The sequence below is a fragment of the Haemaphysalis longicornis genome, unplaced genomic scaffold, assembly GCF_048455015.1.
Source record: "Haemaphysalis longicornis isolate Haplotype H1 unplaced genomic scaffold, Haemaphysalis longicornis Haplotype H1 scaffold_10, whole genome shotgun sequence".
Lineage (NCBI taxonomy): Eukaryota > Metazoa > Arthropoda > Arachnida > Ixodida > Ixodidae > Haemaphysalis > Haemaphysalis longicornis.
In genome coordinates, this window is record NW_027526204.1 from 112,470,886 (window position 1) to 112,488,435 (window position 17,550).

The window sequence follows — 17,550 nt, forward strand, 5'->3', positions numbered from 1 at the left end:
CAGGAAGGTGTTGAAGTCCGAGTGAGCGCGTCCGCGGAGTCTTCTGATTGTTGGCGCTGCCGAAAAGTGGGGCATCGTCGTTCATACGCGCGCCCCTTTGTTTCCCCGTCCGCGCTGCCCGCGTGTGTTACACCCGGGCTCGTAAAGAAAGCTGTCTGTGACCAAAGGAGTCAGCAGCCTTGGAGCCTATACGAGCTGCAGAAAATGCGCGGGCGTGCGAGTATGTATACATGCAGCGATCAACAATGCTCTCTCGACAAAGGCAAAGGGCGAATCTTGCGACTGGAAGAACAAAGCAACTCCGGCTCGTGAAGTAGTTCACGCTGGTAGAGGGAGGGTCGAGAGGTCTAGGTGGCTTCGAGGGGCGGCTCCGCATCCCGATCTCTGAAAGAGCGCGAAAACAGCGGTGTCACGTTCGCTACAGCTGTGTGTATTGTAGAGCGCACTTGTGACCGTGGAGTGGGTCAGTGCCGATGGGACTGCTACCATATCGAAAAATCCTGTTTGACTGCCCAAACGAGTCCCGTTATACAGGATTGAAGAACGGCATCCTATTTAAGTGGAATTTAAGGGGACCTGTTTGGCTGGACCCGTGCAACTGGATCAGTATGCTGGTTCGATTACTGGTCTCGGAGGGTGTGTTTGGTTTCCCCCTAAGCAGCGAGACTGATGTGTCCTCTGCAGGACTACCGTGACCAATAAAGATCTTCAGCCAACCTAAATTAATCCGTAAACTTTTGCGGCACCGCGTCGGTCATAGGTCAAGGTGCTCTTCTGGCCTTCAAAATGCCGGAATTAGAATTTTAAACCACGTGGATTGGGAAAGATCAATACAAACGTAATGCTTCGTGCGATGCCGAAAGCGTGGCACAACGCCTAAGTTGGTGTGAGTCAGCGATTCCTGATGACGTAAGCATTTCTCGCAATATCATTAATAATTTTATACATCTGTGTCTTGTCACCAGTTCACATTATAGAGCACCCCCCCCCCCCTTTTCTCCTCTGTTTTTATTCGGTTATTAAGCTGACAAAATACGGAGCACATGCTCAGAGAGAGCAGACATATCCCGTATACATGGAGCTTATTCTTCAAAATATTTAGCTGTCCGCGACATGAACCTTTTCGATCCGCATAAACATGCTGCTAATCTCGCTCTGTTTTTAACTTGTAACCACTTATTTTTTGTCTTGGCCCTCGTTTTTTTCCTAGCTGTTTTCTTTTACCACGCAAGAACTCTGTTTCTCTTTAGAAATTCGATTAATAAAACGGCACGAAGCACAGAAGGTTTTGACGTGTGCCCCTATATGGCATCTGCGTTACTGATGAACTGAACTCTACTTTAAATTTCACTGCGAATCTCTACAAATTTCATTTTGCGTATTGCTTTGACGGCGATCATTATCACCTCTTTCTTGAATTTTGCACTTGTTTGCTAGTTTGCATTTTCAAGCACTTCACTCGGCGTTTGTCTCGCCAAGTGTTCGTGTTGTAAAAAGAAATTCCTCATAAATTGGCATCGACATGAAGACAAAATACAAGTTTGTTTAATTTGAGAGAACTAGCCTTTGGTAACACACTCAGCTCTCTCTATATATTGTCGCGAAGCCCCTGTTCCGTTTGTTCTTTTTTCAATTTTTAGCATCCCTCTTCGGCCACCGAGGCCCAGATTTTTCTAAGAAACGCAGGCCGGGTGTGTGTTGGCCCGTCGGCCGACACGGGAGACGCGGCTCTCGAGAGGGACCCTCCGCGCATCTGGTATTACCACAGGCACTGGCGTCTCCGACCCCCGTTGCGCGCCTACGCGGGCCGCTAGCTGTGTTCTTCCGACGACCTTCCCGTTTCTTCTCCTGTTTACTTTAGTGTGTTTTGTCTAACTACTTGCTCTACGCCCGTAATTCTCCGAGTGCGCGCTTTCGAGTCGAAACCTTGTGTCTGTGTTTTTGGTCATTTTCACGTTGGCGGGGACATGTCTGATTGGAGCTAAGAAGCGTCTTCCTGATTGGCTGCGGGTGTGCCTTAGCCTTGTTCCCTATCGTCCGCACACGCTAGGATGCGCTTTTTCCCCCAATGCGTCCCCCCAAAGCAAATATAACGCGGCCCCTCTGGCGCGAGAGAGAGAGCAACACCAGGAGAGCCGCACTCTGCCGCTCGTCGTCGTGCCCTCCCGCCGGGAGCCATTCGCCCGCCAACCATGTTTCGCTAAGTACTCTGAATCTTTGACTGTCTTTCTAATCTATGTAACAAGTGTATTCATTCTAATTCATATGTGCTAAATGTCACCAATGTCATCTGTAAAGTAAACAAGTTAACCTTAAAACCTCTTCGACGTCTCGACTTCTTCCTTCCGATCTTCATGCTACAGTAGCGGCAGTATGTGACCAAAATACTACGTTACAAAAGTGGTGATAGGTGCGCGGTAGCGAAGACCCCCTCTGCCATCATGGGCTCCCCCCTCTCCTCGCTCATCTTCCTGCTGCTCGTCGTCGGCCTCTCCATCGAGTCTGCCGAGCAGGCCGCATCTGAGTTCGCGCCATCCGTCCGCACACCGTGGCCTGCAAGTGCAAGCGACATGTGCGACAGCGCAAAAGACTGTCTAACTCCACGGCCATCACCGCGCTACCAGCCCGAGGCAAGCCGGGCCCGTCATGCTCGCCAGCGGCTCCCGCGAGGAAGAGCCCCCGGCCCCGACGCGGACCGAGCGCCGCCGCGACCGCCACCCTCCATCGGGGCGGCGAGCTTCCCGCGCACGCAGTAAGGTGAGAGATTTTTGCCTCTCGGCGCACCGCATGACTGTGGGCCTGTGGGCTTTTCTTCTCCGTGTATCCGGGGCGCCCACTGATTGGTTGTCTTTGGTTCGCTTGCTTTGCCAGCACCAGCCTGCTTATGTAACTAGCCGCTGTGGATGCTGAGGCAAAAATTTATGAGCGTGCAGCCGTTTTTTCGTGGGGTATGTGGGCTCTTCGCGCGGGAGTTGGACAGCTTTGTAGTCAGAATCTTAACGGCACAGGCGTTCGGCTCTCCCGGCGAAGGAGCCCCGAAGAAGACCCCCACGCGCCTATGAAAAGGCTGATTTTTGCGCAGATCTCGCTATATTAGAGACTGCTGATATCCGTTTCCTCGGCTCCTTTCCACCGAAGTTAGGTTTTGTCTTGAAGCAAATACGGCAGCCACTTCGGGGTTGGGGGTCTGAGGGAAACGAGGAGTTGAGATGTTTAAGCTGCACGCCGCTGCTCGACGTACAAACAAAGACACCAGCAGGGGTGCCCGGGATGCCGCGGACGGGGAGAGCTCGCGGGCGTGCAGTTTTGCGATTGCGTCGGGTTGGCGAGAGTTTCTCACCGCTGCTGAGATGTAGCTGTCACTGTTCTTTTTGTACTCTAAATTCTAACCAATATGTACTTTGAAGCCATCTTTGTTGATAGTCGAGCATGTGTTACTTTATCATTTCTAGCGCTCCTTTTCATGAAAAAGTGTGTATCAATGTTCTTTTTTTCGTTTTATTGTTTGTATCGGAGGATTGAGCGGTTAGGAGCGTCTGAACTGCTCTTAAAGGCTTCGTCAGGCGCCAACGTTTATTGTGTATCATACTTCATATGCGCGACCGCCAAGTTTTGATTTTCGTAGCTTTTATGTTGAGATGGTCGGCAGTTTTTCTCGGAAGTTATTTTCTTAGCCGTTTTGTTGTGTTGGCGTCTAGTATTCTTGTAACCCGTTTTCGTAGCCGTTCCTTTCTGTTAGTTTCGAGTGTTGGAACGAATGTGCGGGTCTTCTTTAAGTACGTGAGACGAGTTGGGCTGTTTTTGAAAGAGTACAGTTGAATATAGAAATGTGTCGAGACTAGTGCCCAAGAATCGCTGGTGTGCGTAGATTTCCACTTGCCGGTGAGATACAACATCGATACAGTGAGCCCTAGTATATAATTTTGTTTCTGTTTTATAGTGCCTTCTTATGAACCGTTTGTAATCCTATCTGTAAGGCACTGAGTATTTCCTTGAGTGGGAGTTGCTGAGACTGCGCTCATGTTTTGATTTGCAGATTATTTTGAGTTAGATAGGAGGTTACTTTATCTTGTGCGATGTGTTGTTCAAAGACAGACTGTATTTCTTTCGCGTCTTACTGCTCGGTATAGCCTGAATAGTGGAGTTGTTTTTGCACTTTCTCCAAGATGAGACTTTTAGACCGCGCCTGCTATTCCGATGTTATTCATGGTGTCCTTGTTATTTTCTTGTGTAGGGTAAGTGAAATGTTTTCGCCTGTGCTGGACAACAGACTATGTGTGCGCGAACTGAAAACGGAACTCTATTAGGTGTACGCGGGTGTGGTGACTGATCCCGCCTCGATAGTTCATCGACCAACATGTGTGCGAGCCTGTTATTTGTCTTCTGAAGTCCGCATGCCATGAATGTCATTATCGCTGTCGGTTTGTGAAAGTGTTTGCTTATGTTTTAAACTTTGTGCAAGAGTGGGGGCACTCTTTTTTTCCGTCGGGGAAGGTGTCGCGAAGCCCCTGTTCCGTTTGTTCTTTTTTCAATTTTTAGCATCCCTCTTCGGCCACCGAGGCCCAGATTTTCTAAGAAACGCAGGCCGGGTGTGTGTTGGCCCGTCGGCCGACACGGGAGACGCGGCTCTCGAGAGGGACCCTCCGCGCATCTGGTATTACCACAGGCACTGGCGTCTCCGACCCCCGTTGCGCGCCTACGCGGGCCGCTAGCTGTGTTCTTCCGACGACCTTCCCGTTTCTTCTCCTGTTTACTTTAGTGTGTTTTGTCTAACTACTTGCTCTACGCCCGTAATTCTCCGAGTGCGCGCTTTCGAGTCGAAACCTTGTGTCTGTGTTTTTGGTCATTTTCACGTTGGCGGGGACATGTCTGATTGGAGCTAAGAAGCGTCTTCCTGATTGGCTGCGGGTGTGCCTTAGCCTTGTTCCCTATCGTCCGCACACGCTAGGATGCGCTTTTTCCCCCAATGCGTCCCCCCAAAGCAAATATAACGCGGCCCCTCTGGCGCGAGAGAGAGAGCAACACCAGGAGAGCCGCACTCTGCCGCTCGTCGTCGTGCCCTCCCGCCGGGAGCCATTCGCCCGCCAACCATGTTTCGCTAAGTACTCTGAATCTTTGACTGTCTTTCTAATCTATGTAACAAGTGTATTCATTCTAATTCATATGTGCTAAATGTCACCAATGTCATCTGTAAAGTAAACAAGTTAACCTTAAAACCTCTTCGACGTCTCGACTTCTTCCTTCCGATCTTCATGCTACAGTAGCGGCAGTATGTGACCAAAATACTACGTTACAATATTTCAGCCACGAAAGACGTTTTTTTCTAATCGAAAGCCGTATGTGCTGATACACTTTCAAATTTCGCGCTACGGTGACGTAATATAAGCAGGAGTGACGTCATATGGGCCGGCATTTCTGACCATAATGACGCGACGTTAGAGTACGACACCGTTAACTGGCGACTAATTGCACCTGGCTTTTCCCCGTCACCCCGTGCAATGCGCCACCGTAAAGTCCACTCACCTTTCTACGTGGACTCAGGTGCGCACGCGTGTACACGAGCGAATTTTCACGCACTCACATCGCACATGTGTTGGGTGCAAAACAACTGGAGCATTGTTTCCCCTTATTTGTTCGGTCGGCTTCGAAAGCCCCGCTGGAGCGTCCGTTCTTGTGGTGTAGTGGTTATCACATCCGCCTAACACGCGGAAGGTCCCAGGTTCGATCCCTGGCAGGAACATGTTTTTTTTTCTTTTTGACGCTGTTCTTTTTAAACACCGGTAAGCATCACTACAGCCGTTTTCCGGCTAGCGTCAACTACGGGCCAGTGGCGTTGTCGAGTTAAAGCGAATGCAATACAAAAATGTAATGCTGAAGAGCCTGAAGTGTTCCTTCTTGTGGGGGTAGTTAGAGAGTCCGCGCGTAGCAATTCCAGGTAGAAAAAAAATAACAGCTCAGGCGAACCGCGTCCCACTTTTGGCGGCATGCGGTCATCTGATGCTTGACTGCCCGTATCGGAAACTGGCCTGCTATCCATCCGGGAGATCAGTCACTGTGGCGAACGGACGCGGGTGAACGAATCTGCAGGTCCGGTATGCTGTCAGTCCTACTTATCGAGCATAACGGGATAACAAGAAAACCGCGCCAAACTTGTTTGGCTGAGTTTGGTTCGGCGGCGGTATTAAGCCTGCCATCGGCATCCCATTATTTCATTGCGATATTTATAAGAACGCACCTTGGAAATTGAACATGCACGCATGTGCGCACGCGCATCGGCATCGCATTATCCCATTGCAATAGTATTTGTAAGAACGCACCCTGGCAATTGAACATGCACGCACACGAACATGCACGCACGCGCACACAAACGCACAATATAGTAACAAAGATTGGAAATGTGACTTTCCTAATATACAACAACCACGCCATTGCGTGATCACATCGAACCATATTCTTAGAGTTTCCACGTCCAAGTGTATATATTCGTGTTCGTGTTTCATTGGTCCATGACTGTGCATTTACACTTTTATAGCAATTAGTGCCTTGACTCCGCCATATATGTGTTTTTGATTGATTGTAGGGTTTAACGCGCCGACGCAACGCAGGCGATGAGGAGCGCCGTAGTGGAGGGCTCCGGATTAGTTTTGGCCACCTGGGAATCTTTAACGTGCGCCGAAATCTCGTACGCACGGGCGTTTTCGCATTTCGCCTCCATCAGAAACATATACGTGTATTTGTTGGTTGGTCCGTTTTCTCGATATTCCTGTATTCGCAATTCGTTTCATAACTTTTTTGCGTCTTCGTTTTGGGGAGGCGCGTATAAGATCCACATTTTCTATTTCGTAAATTCACTTGTATAATTTTTAATTTTTATGTTCTCCTCTTTCTTGGTTTTTGACATTCGATTCGACCACTTATCCCAGCTTACGCTGTCATAACAAAAAAAGGGGTTAATTCCACCATATCTGCATTTTTTTGCAAATGCAGAGCGTTGCACGCGGCTGGGGCGGGGGTACGGGGGTTACTTGGCCAATAAGAGTATGTATTAGAAATTTAAATGGCACCTTACACTGCTTACGTATTCTAATTATGATGATGATTAAAAACGTTTATTGAAATCGAGGGGACGGGGAAGGGGGCAGGAGAAAAAATAGGCTGTGGGTGGGCATTCTAGTCCGGTAGGCCACGTTGTAACGCCGAAACATTACATTTTAGTTTAAGCATTGTGATGGTGAAAGTATTGTCACTTCAATGTTCATGACGTGGCGGGACCATTGCAGAAAACATAGCAGCGAGGAATGTATTTCCACTTCATTCAGTCATGACGTGGCGTCAAGAGTATACAATGTAGTGAACACGACACCCATTGAAGAATTGTGTTCTCTCATCATAATAGTCATGGTCCTTTTAAAGACGACAGACTTTCTTGGGCCACTTAAACAAGAAACATTTATGGTCTGTATTTCTATGTGCCCCTCGATTCAGCCGCTCAACAGTCACGAAATGTTCCAGTACACGGCGAAAGCAGTGGAACGCGGGAATATTTAACTGACTTGAGCTAACCTCCTCCGTGTTTATCGCGGGACGAAAGGACGAGGACGGCACGGGAGAGATAAGAGAGGAATTTCCGTGGCAGAAGCGGCAGAAGCCTATCGCCTTTGGACGACGCTTGCAGCAGAGTGAGCAGATAGGCGGCCATTTTTTACCTCTGCGGCGCTTTACACTCCCCTCTGGTAAATTAACGAGAGACGTAGTCAATCGCCCTAGTAACCTCAACATTTATTAGGGTAACCGTGCTTTTTAATTCGTGTAATTAACTTGCTCAGATTATTCCTGTAGGTCTCAGTATGCATGTCTCGAACACATACAGTAGACTCTCGATAAACGGAACTTCAAGGGACCGAAAAAATCAGTTCCGTTTAACAGGGGTTTCGTTTACTGAGATAGATGTGTGAAAGTGCAAATTTGTGTGCGTACACACTCTTAATACCATTTCATAGAACTCCAAGCACTAGAAGGTGAATGTAGCAGATAGTTTTTGTGAAAGTGAGAAAACTACAAGAGGTTTCGGCCCAGCATTCACAAAGCGCTCTGCACTGCAAAATGCATCGATTATTTTTATTTGAGCCCATGAAACTGCATCTTCATGGAGGCTAGAGGCCTCAACTTCGCGAGTGCTTACGGGCCACCGAACTTAGAAGACGGCAACGCGGTAATGAAGCACGAACAGCACCACGATGGCACGAACAAGGCGGCAGGAGCTGAGCCCTGTAACATCGGCGTCTTGAATCAAGACCGAACGACTGGAATAAGAACTGCGATGTTGCATTCGTTGCGCTAACACGGCTGACCACTAACGAGGCGAGGCCAACGAGGATAAAAAACATGAAGGAATAAAAAAAAAACATGGAGGAAGAAAAAACAAAAACGAAACATTCGGAACCCTAAAAAGCTGATTCTCGTGACAATGGGTTTCACAAGTTCAATTTCTGGTTCCATTTGCACGGTGACGTGGAAATTTTAGTTCCGATTACCGAGAGCTTTTTTTTTACGTTATCTGAATACAAACACAACCAACTTACAGGCTACGGTTCCGTTTCAGCGATTTACGTTTATCGAGATTCTACTGTATTTCTAAACCTCAGGTCACAGTGCATTAACTAAAATTCTGATGTCCCCAGTGTTGAGGTTTTCAAAATGGGTAAAGCGCGAACAAAACCTGAACAAGTAAGGACAAAGGACGAAACGCTACTATAGCCACTAAAAAGTTTAATCGTGAGCACACACGCATATATACATGCTAGAGCACTGCACGGGCCTGATTTTAAGGCCCGAGCCCGACCCGGGCCCGTAACACGTAGCCCGAGCCCGGTCCGGGCCCGGGCATTCATAAGTGAGCCTGGCCCGAGCCCGGCCCGGGCCCACCATCTCAAGCCCAGGCCCGGCACGGCCCGGTAATTTATTTTTTGACCTAGGGAGGGCCCGCGCGTGCATGACCAGGCCCGGTCTTTGGCGCTGAAGAAAATTTGTTTATTATATTTCGGGCGATCAGACGGAGCATCTCGTCTGTACAAGCACGTCATGAACTGAAACGCAAAAAATAAGGGTTCAAAAGTGCACGTAATTTAGCTTTCAGCGTCTGCAGTTCATGCCACATCGGCGTAATAATAGCTCGTATTCTTACACGAGAGACACCATCACCTTTGATGACCACACTCTTGGCAACTTCACATGGTTGTCTCGGCCACAAGTTGGTATTGCTGAAATTTTTTTGATCCGCATTTGAATCAACGAGTATGTATGTGCGTTGAAATACTTCAACTGCAGTGGTTGTTAAGAGGTGGTGTTTCTCTGGCACGCGTGTTTGATTCCCGGCCACGGCAGCCGCATTTTTATTGGTGCGACATCTAAAACACACGTGCACATACATAGACATAGGTGCACAGCTCCAGGATGTCTGGATTAATTCCTTCCCCTCTTGGGCATTCATTGTAATCGTCTCTCTGGTATGTTATACACCAAAATATAAAATCTTGATGCAGTACAAGAAATGTCACTAAAATTACAGTATAGTGACCATCAGACCTAGCAAAACACGTTTTTAAAACAATGCGTACAACTAACAGCAAGGAGCGCGCAAAAATAAACCACAAATATTCATTTTGATGCTTTTTTCTACACTTCACGTCGATATCACGCTAATCCCCAAGCCCGGAAAACCCCTCACACTCACCCCCACTCTAACCCCAAATCCCAACCCTACCTATGAGCAGTGGGTGGAGCAGCTGACCAGCTCCGAGCTCTCGGACCAGCGCCGACTGGTGGAACGGGCCCGGACGGCCAGCCAGCTCCAAGGCATCTTGGAATGAGGATGCCTCTCACTGGGTGGAGGCCCTACGAACATCCTCCTGCTCACCAGTATAATAAATGTTTGTCTCTCTCTCTCACGTAGGACCTATTAACGGCCGTGCCTATGAATTCAAGCCCGAGCCCGGCCCGGGCCCGCCGATAATCGACTTCGGGCGGCCCGGCCCGGCCCGCGGGCCGGGTCGGGCCCGGGATTTTGGGCCGGCCAGGGCCCGTGCAGTGCTCTAATACATGCAATCAAAGCCACCGTCATCACATAGCCTGCATTACAATCTACCGCCAGGCAGGATCGCGGCGACGTTGTGTCGAAGTTTTGTTTGCGCTTTACACGTTGTGAATCTATAAACGTTTTCATCCGTTAATCTTTTATAAGATCAGAGCATGTTCTGGGCTGTGTTGAACATGCGCAGCTACATCTTCCTGTCGACTGCGCCAATTGTAGGCCCGCTAGCACAGCCCACTGATAAAACAGAAGCTTCCAGGACGAAGAAAATAAAATGGTCTGCACTGACACGCCCAACTCTCAGCTTTGCTTGGAGTTATCTCGGGGGATCAGATCCCGTTCTCAGATCCTCCGCGTATTCATATTCCACGCTTTATATAAAAAAACCGGTGCCGTCAGGAGCACAAACGTACAAATTTCACTGAAATGAACAGAAAACAGGAACGGTCCGTCCGCAGAAAGGGCCAAGATCTCTCGCCGTTATGCGACCCTCTTGGCCGTCGCCTGTGACGGCAGGCTTTCGAAGAGGAGGACTCGTATAGAGGTGACATATAAAGCGAGCGCAATAGAATAACGGGAAGGAAGCAACGGCTCATCCGGAGGAGGAAGTGTATACGAAGAAAGGAAATAGAAATACACACGTCCAGGATTCCTGCCCAAGCGCCCCTAGTTCTCAAAGCTGCCACCACGTGCCGTCGTCGAATGGAATTTTGCCTACACTTCTAGGCACTGTACCTACACGGCTGTTTCCTTCTCGGGGCGGTCGCGGCGTTCGACCGGTTTGGCTGTCAAGTGCGACGGCGTGGTCAACTCCTTCTCCTCAAGTTAATTGTTCGTCTGTGAGCGGGGAGTCACTTCAATAGAGTTCCCCCGCGACTATTGTGGGATGGCAAGCGGATGCCTCAGAATAGTTGAAGCTTGAGCCGGTTGGTGCAAAAGTTGGGACGAAGCGAAGACGAGACACTCGTCTTCGCTTTGTCCCGTTCATTGCGCTGCCCTCTACTCTGAAAGCGGATGCCCTCTGCGTTAGGATTTTGGTGGAGCTTGGAAAGGTTGTCCGCTGCGAAGTAATTCACGACAACTACTAGATATACGGCTTATGTCTATCTACGACGCTATTTTCCTGTTTATCGCACATTTCATACCACCGGAAAAAAAAAACATTGGATAATAATTACTTATTTCGGACAACTACAACTGCGGAACGATATTTTCGAGTAAAAAATGCTACGGCAGCAGCCGCCGTTTCTTTCTTCCGAAATTTGGTATTCTTGAATGGCTTTTGAGAAAATTCAAATTGTAGGGACGCATCTAATTACGTGAGCAGAAAGCATGAAATTTCAAAACGCGTTCAAAACAGTACCTGCGAGCGATGTTCCCGGTGCGTCACCTTAGCTACTTCAATGAAGTTCTGGAATTGATTCATTTTATGACATCGTGACGTATCAATAATTAGTTTCAGAATTCCTCTGTCACTGCTCATTATTACCTTTCCGCACGATGCGAACTCACGGACACACCACTAGAGATAAAGATTTGTAACTAGTGCTTCAACTAAGGGCTTAGCTTCCATATGAGTAATATTCTACATATATTTATTTATTTATTTATAACTATCTCTCAGTTTCCTCGATAAGGCATTGAGTAAGGTAAGCTAAAAAAGACACAAGTACAAGTTTTAACATGTGTGACAAGTAATGCGTGAACGGGGTACATAAGAAACGCATAAAACAAACCTACACATAAATGAGGATCTCACCTCATGGCAGAACAAAAACTGCAATTCACTGCACGGATATCGCGTCTGATGAATATTAAATTTTACTGCATTTCCTGCAAACGATGTCGATCGCATGAAGACTCCTAACCTTAGGTGGCTTCATTAATTTATGTTGTCGGTCGCCCTCCAAGCCCGTGGTATTCGCGAGTATTATTCGTTTTAAAAGTATTCACATATACTGTTTTCTTTTCCGTTTTTCTTGTTTTTCTAGAAATAAGAATTCCCGTTGCCAACGCACCATTTACCACAGCAGAACGCCTTTGAGGCGATATAAGATTAACAAGGACACTGCGCTAACATGAGTGCTCACTGTATATGAACTCCGAAACGTATTGTAGAAAAATTCTGAATTTAAATCACCCCGAATATGTGTACTCCAGTTACAAGGCCGAATACAATCCGCGAATTGGAGTGAATTGGTAAGCATTCATGTTGGATACACATAAAGAAGTGCGGGGGTCACGAGCAATAGCATTAGGTCAAAAGGGAGAAATCCCCGCTTCACGTTTTATGAGGCGCACCACAGTGGATTCCTCCGGATTAATTTTGAACACCTGGGGATCTTTAAAGTGCGCCGAAATCCCGGACACACGGTCGTTCTTGCTTTTCGCCTCCACCAGAAAAGCGGCCGCCGCAGCAGGGAATCGAACCCGCGTCCTTGTGCTTAGCAGCGCAACGCCTAAGCCCCGCTTTACCCACACCCTCTCTTTTCGGAACCGGCTTCCGAAACAACGACAGCGAGCCGCCTCATGACAAATACATTTTTTAGGCGAAGCTCATTTGAATACATAGTGTTTTTTTTGTATTTTGCATGTATGCAAACAAAAAGTTACGTATCTGAAGAGTGAGGCGTTCTTTACCGTGGGGCGTTCGAAAAAAAATGTCCCGGTGTAGGCATTGTCAGTACGCGGTCACCACCAATGTCACTCGCCGTTCTTGACCTCAAGCTTATGCGTCTCAACACTCGATCCGCACCATCAGTAGACTAGTTAATATGATGCGCCGTCTGCTCGCTCGCTAGAGTCAAAATAAAAGTGCGTGGATAAATGTATATGTCTTCCTTGAGGACGCCCATCGTCAACTTTCAACAGAAATTAAATTTGTTTACACCTTTCCGGTAAATTTGGCGCCACTTGCGTGTCACGTACCAAGACAAGCTTCGCTGGTAATCCACATTCACCTGGAATGTCTCGTGATTTTTCTTTTCGATTATTCCTCACAAAATTGGGAGCTATCAGTCTACATTTAATCTACTATAACACTTACATGTTCCAGCGCGACCAATTCGACACTTAATTTTGCTGCGGACATACATTCTTACGCAGTAATATTACCACTCCAGGCACATCGGATAATCTCAAAAACAAAAAAAAACTGCGCGCAAATTAACGGGGACAAGAACGCACGAAGACAGGAGAGAACTCCGTTGATTTCCGCGCAGTTTTTTTTTTAGATGCATTATTACGAACTCGCCCAAATCTCAACCCTTTTACATCGGATAACTTGGAAACCCGCTCAAAACATTTTAAAAGTGTAGCTTTTCTGTGTGGACTCAACACGCAAACCCTTCTGTCCGTCTGGGGTGCAGGATGTGCCAGACTTTCCTGCATGCGAAAATTGTAAGAATAAAAGGCCCTGAACCTTGGTGTTTTAATACAAGAGCAGTCATATCGGCCTTCCCAGGGAAATCGAGAAAACGGCCGCAACAGCACTCAATTGTCGTCGTCATGATTCCACAGCTCAGACGACAAGCACAGAAAGAAAAACGCAAGACAGGCGCTATGTACGACCGGCGCATGCGATTCGCATGCAACTGATCCGCCAAAACCCGTCCTAACAATCAGTCGTAACGATCAGTCGCATGCGAATCGCATGCGCCGGTCGTTCATGTGTCTAGCGCTTTAAACAAGTCCTCGCCAAAACGAGCATCTGCAGTATCTGCGAGCTTCCAAAAAAAAAGTGAAAGGTATGACATCATGAAAAGTATGTCATATATGTGGGCTTTTGTTTCCTTTCCATGGATGTATTTTATATACATGGTGGTTTCGTCAATAAACTTTCAGTGCCTGTTTGGTGTCCTTTCTTTTATCTTTTTACTGGCCTAAAATAACGTAAAATTACGAGCAACAACAGCTGTAATAAACACGTTCGATTCGCGTGCTTGCAACTCCCATGTTAACAACGGGCGCGGATTTTGCTGCCTCAAACGCTCGCTCGCATTCGTTTTCGTACCGAAACGACCTGTACCGAACCGCCCTGTACCAAAATGTCCTGTACCGAAACGTCCGTGTACCGAAAAGACCAGGACCCCCGAAATGTCCGTGCACCGAAATGTCCGTGTACCGAAAAAACCGTACCGAAAAGACCGTACCGAAACGCCCTGTACCGAAAAGACCTAGACCCCCGAAATGTCCGTGTACCGAAATGTCCGTCCACCGAAATGTCTGCGCCGAAATGTCCTACACTGAAATGTCCGGATCCCCATTTGACTAAAATGCCACCTTTGAGCTAACACACAACGTTTTTCAAAACCATTTGATAGAAATGCCGTTTGAGACAAAAGAGCACGACTATCGACCTTTAAAAACCTCCAAGGCCTTTGAAACGCGAAAGCTTGTACTCTCGCACCCAGTTTGTTCGTGCCGATTTGCAATTATTTGCGAGTAAAACATTGTTATTAAAGAGCTCGCTCATAATCACTTTTCTTTTGTTTTTGTTTACTATCACTTGGTCGACTACTAGAAAGTAGCTTAGACTCCCAACACCGGTGGTACGAAAAAAGAAAAAAAAGCTGCCTATGTTGTGCAAGTTTTGTGAGCCGCGGGATGACGTGCCTTCGAATATCTCTAAAAGTTCGTATGCACACGTGCTTGTGCGGTCGCAAATGATCGTCATTCAGCGGAATCAATGGGAAATTGGGTAAGCCCATTACCAATTGGTTCCTCTGTAGGACCCACACAACATGCAGTGAAGGTAAACTTTTGGCTGCGACCTGTCTGGTTGGGAGGCTACAAATAAAAAGCTATAATTACACTGCAAACAACGGTACAATAAATGGAGAAGCCGACGTTTCACAACCAGCTTTCTTTCTCAGGGGTGACTGGGGTCAGCCTGCTGCCGCGTCCGATAGCCTTTCAACGCGTTAGGTATCTCACAAAGCCCCTCTCTGTCTAGCGCAGGCCATGCGTATACACAAAAGTGAGAGTCCAAAGGTAGCGATTAAGGTATTGTGACGTTGTGCCACCAAGTTTTCGTTCTCGACCATGGCCGTCCCGACGTAGTCAATTCTGTGGCCCGGTGCATGGCAGTGCTATAGCTATACATGCACCATGAGCTGACATAATCTCTTTACTGCACAACAAAGAGCCACCGAAGAAGCCCCCGAGGACACAATGACCAGTCTCATTCGCCCCAGTGTCGCCCATCTCAAGGAACAGGCTTGCTCCCTGCACCCTTCCGCGCCTCGCCGCCATACCTGCCTTAGTCATACCGATGGCGCCCCTTTCCAGGAATCGCTCCTTTTTCGCCCCGTTGGCCTCCACGGCTTCAAGCCGGGTATAATAACACTTCCGACATTGTTGGATGCAGACGCCTCCTCGCCTGCTCCCATTATAATAGGAAGGAACTTTTAATCGGCTGGTGTGGCGAGAGCTGCAACAGTTGTCTATAAGCTTTCGGCGCCCACTTTGCACAGTGGAAAAGCACAAATGGCACCCCCGACATAGGAGGCTGGTCAATCCCCTTAGCAACGCCCCCCCTCCCTGGTCAATCCCCTTAGCAACGCCACTGTAAGTGCGATAGCTGATTATTTTTGAGTAGAACCAGAGTCCTTCAATACACCGAATGCAACGACGACGGGGTGATAGAGAATATCAGAAAAGGCGAATGCACACGTGATTTAATTAAAAGGCACTTTGATTTCTTTCCTTTTTATTTTTTTTCGTGACGGTTGAGGGGCTCATTAAACGCGGAAAGTTTGGTCTCTCTCTTGGTCTGTTTGTCAGCCTGTCTTTCTGTTCTTCGATTCAGCCGCCCGGCCAAAGTTAATGCAGAGGAGAGTTCTAAACAATTAAGTCCGCTGGCAATGCCAATACTTGTGATTATTGTTGAGCCGAAACAAAACATTAAGCATATTTGAAATAAAACACCAATACATAAGAGATATTTGCATTGTTCCTTAGAAAAATTTCAAATGAGTAGTCCTTGATAAGTTAATTATCTGTACGTATGCTGCAGAAAACATTATTACAAAGCATTTCCAACTTCTGATAAAACAAACACTGCAAACCCGCCGCAGCCCCTGCTAACAACGAAGCCGGGACGGAAGCGTGCGGCGATAAAGAGAGAGAGAGAGAGAGAGTAATTTATTGCATGGAAAGAAAACACAGAGAGGTCGGCCTGATCGTATAGTCTCTGACCTGCTACTTTGTGTGGGGGTGGGCAAGGGGGAAAGAGCATAGATGGAGAGGGTGACAGGTATGACGAATATAATAGGTGCCTTCCGTAATGCATTTCTAAAAACGCCTTATTAAGCACTTGCGTTATCAAAAAAAACCAACGCATACAAATGCGGAATGCCGAGAAATTGCCCTACATCATTTAGCGGTCTAAAAAGGCACAGGTTCCTTTTCCCGCGCAGTGGCCCTCATTTCCGCAGCCTTTGTCTTAGGGGATCCGCAAAGTGTAAAAATAAAATAGTTACTCTCACTGATTTTTGGAAAAAAAAGCGATAATAAGTCGTCAAAACACGACCGAGGAAATACGGTGGTACTGTCACTGATTTGTTACATAAAATACTTAATAAGTCGCTACAAAAAGAATAATGAACAATTAGGTTTTATAAATGCTACAAATATCCCAGCTATTATTCAACAAATAAACAGAAGTTTTTTTTTGGCAAGGCCGCATAACCAACTGCTGGCCTAAAATAACGCAGAACTGCGAACAAGAACATCTGTAATAATTAGATACGAATTGCGTGCTCGCAACCACCACGTAAACAACGCGCGCAGCCTACAGCGCATGCCGGAATTCGCCTTTGTACCGAAACACCCGTGTCCCGAAAGGTCCGCGTCCCGAAACGCCCGTGTCCCGAAAGGTCTGTGCGCCGGAAAGCCCGTACCGAAACGCACTGTACCGAAACGTCCTGCACCGAAAAGACCGGAGCCGAGCGGGGCTGCCGGCGGCCCGCCGCCGGCAGCCGACCGCGGAGGCTATGGGGGCTGTAGAGGATGCCGGCCACTACGAGAGAGGGCACCACACGTTCCCACTCTCTAACCTGGCATCAGACTCCAGACAAAAAGTGCCCAGTAACATTTTTCTGTGAACCAATCACGTGGAATTTTATGGCGTCTTGAAGTTAACATACTGTAGTACTCAAATCCGGGAGAGCAATTGGATATCTGATCTTGCAGCGACACAGTGCTCGATTTAGGAGAGCCAAGTGGTCCATTTTTCAGAGACTGCCCATAGACGCCATTGACAAAAAGTTATATGCCCAGGTAACACGCATCGTTCGAGTTACATGATTGAAAATATACAGTAATGGAGAGTGAAAGCTGTTCTGCATACAACCGGGAGAGCAATTAGCTCACTGGTTTGGGTGAGGAGATATTGATTTTTCATTTTTCGCTCCCTTCAGTTACGGAGCGTCGCGCCGCCACACGCCGACAGAAGGCGC

General features: G+C 47.6%; 2 protein-coding genes and 1 non-coding gene across 3 annotated transcripts in view; 2 read left to right on the top strand and 1 right to left on the bottom strand.

Annotated features, from left to right (window-relative positions):
- LOC144160031 (uncharacterized) overlaps positions 1-17,550 on the bottom strand; it is a 186,416-nt gene that overhangs the window by 97,860 nt on the left and 71,006 nt on the right. The window lies entirely within an intron of this gene.
- LOC144159126 (uncharacterized) overlaps positions 1-17,550 on the top strand; it is a 135,714-nt gene that overhangs the window by 60,100 nt on the left and 58,064 nt on the right. The window lies entirely within an intron of this gene.
- On the top strand, positions 5,668-5,740 carry Trnav-aac (transfer RNA valine (anticodon AAC)). Its single transcript has one exon. It is a non-coding gene; the product is annotated as a tRNA-Val (tRNA).